We start from the raw sequence: 2,291 nt of genomic DNA on the forward strand, positions 1-2,291 counted from the left end.
TTCTCTGTCCATTCTCTGCGTGTTCTTCTTTGACCGCTTCTGTTGTCAGCGGCACGGGAATCTGTATTTCCCGCCGCTGTGCCATCTTGGGTCAGCTCTCCGTGTGTGAGTCACCATTCCTGGGCAGGCTACACATTCCCTCACGCTGGGTGGCTTTCCTTACGGGGTGCACTCCTTGCGGTGCGCACTCCTTGCACGTGGGGCTCCCCTACGCGGGGAAACCCCTGCGTGGCAGGGCACTCCCTGCGCGTATCAGCGCCGCGCGTGGGCCAGCTCCACATGGGTCAAGGAGGCCCAGGGCTTGAACCACGGACCTCCCATGTGGCAGACGGATGCCCCAACCACTGGGCCAAGTCCGCTTCCCGCGTGTAAAACATTTTAAATAAGACTAAGCATGTCCTGACACCTTAGGGTTCATGTCAGGGTCAGTTGGCCACATGTTCACCTGACCAGAGATATAATGAGAAAAAGTGTGTAGAGATGAAGATGCAATATATGATGGAGCAGTTCTTGCTTCTCTCAGTCTACTTCCCTTCCTTTCCTCAGAAGCCTTAGCACTGCCCCCTTCACCTCCTTGTTTCTCAGAGTGTAGATGAGGGGATTCACCATGGGCGACACCACGGAGTAGAAGAGGGAAATGAATTTGCCCTGGTCCTGATTGCTGGTCTTAGCTGGAAGCATATACCCATAGATTGCTGCTCCATAGAAGAGGAGAACCACCACCAGATGGGAGAGACAAGTGTTAAAGGCCTTCTGGCGTCCCTCTGCTGAGCGGATCTTCAGCACTGCCTGAGCAATGTTGCAATAGGAGATCAGGATGACGCTCAAGGGGACAGCCGTGAAGAAGGTGCAGACTCCATTGAGCACAGCCTCATTGAGACTCGTGTCTCCACAGGCCAGTTTGATCATGGCGGGCACCTCACACAGGAAATTGTCCACCTTCCGGTGCCCGCACAATGGGAGCTGCAGAGTGAATGTTGACTGAATCAAAGAGTTGCCCAAGCCACCCAACCAGGCAATGGCAGCCAGCAGCCAGCAAAGCCAGGGGTTCATGATGATGGTGTAGTGCAGAGGTCGGCAAACTGCCAAGTAGCGGTCAAATGCCATCATCACGAGCAGGATCCCCTCAGTAGCCTCTAGCCAAAGGAAGACATAGAGTTGGGTGACACAGCCACCATAGCTGATGGTCTTGTCTAGGCCCCATAAATTGATCAGCATTTGGGGTATGCAGCTAGTCGTGACGGCAAGGTCCATGGATGAGAGGTTGCTTAAGAAAAAGTACATGGGTGTGTGGAGTCGGGCATCTAGGTGGGAAAGCAGGATGATGCTGGAGTTCCCAAGTAGGGTCAGCAAGTAAGAAATGAGGAGAGCTACAAAAAAAATCATTTCCAGCTGGGGATGGTCAGATATACCCATCAGAATGAAAGCGTCTAAGGAACTGCTGTTGGCACCCTCCATCACTGGTTGCTTTCAGTGCCTTGAAGAGTCCGTCCAGGAAAAACTGCTGGGAGAAAAGGAAATGAAGAAGAAACTATGGATAAGGAGATTCTGCATCAGGGAATGTCTAATAGATCTCCAAGCTTCCTAGTTAAGCACCAGTTAAAATTTTATGATTGACAATGTTGGTTGCAATGCTTAATTGCTATCTGTTCCACAATAGATGGAAACTGTATTCCACCAGAATGACAAATATGAACTATCATGAAAATGAAGGCAGAGCTCAATGAAGATAGCACAGAAAGATCAGGGCTCTTCATATCAGAACAATGGTTTACAACATGGTGGAGGGATTTGACCATCAGGAATAGATACAGAAATTCTCAAAATATGCCTTTTTTCATATTTGAAATGTTTAGAGAAGGGGTAGAGAACATATTGTATTTTGGAAAGTTCCCCAGGAGTTTCTGGTACAGTTCAATCTCTCCCTTCTGTATCTTTCCCCTTCCAGTTGAAAACTGCTGATGAAGAGTGATGAAGTTTGAGGAAAACATGCAAGTATAAAATCATGTAAATAATGGAAAGAGTGAACATAGATGTAGGTCACCAAATACAGAATAGGAGAATATATGAGCTAAGAGGACATAAATGTATAAGAAGCAAAACTTCAGACAAGCCCAAATATACTTAGTTGGGAAAGGTGAAAGATATAAAAAGGTTTTATACAAAAAGGGGTAACATTAATGGGCATCCATAATTATTAAAAGAAACTAGAGAATTCCAGAGAGATCCCTGATTTTTGATGTGGGTGACTATGATGCCCACCTCTAAACCATGGGATAATTCTTAACATC

General features: G+C 47.2%; 1 pseudogene; it reads right to left on the reverse strand.

The window, feature by feature from the left end:
• Positions 1-441: 441 nt before the first annotated feature.
• LOC101417704 (olfactory receptor 2C1-like) lies at positions 442-1,458 on the reverse strand (annotated as a pseudogene).
• Between the last annotated feature and the right edge of the window lie 833 nt (positions 1,459-2,291).

The sequence above is a fragment of the Dasypus novemcinctus genome, chromosome 23, assembly GCF_030445035.2.
Source record: "Dasypus novemcinctus isolate mDasNov1 chromosome 23, mDasNov1.1.hap2, whole genome shotgun sequence".
Classification (NCBI taxonomy): domain Eukaryota; kingdom Metazoa; phylum Chordata; class Mammalia; order Cingulata; family Dasypodidae; genus Dasypus; species Dasypus novemcinctus.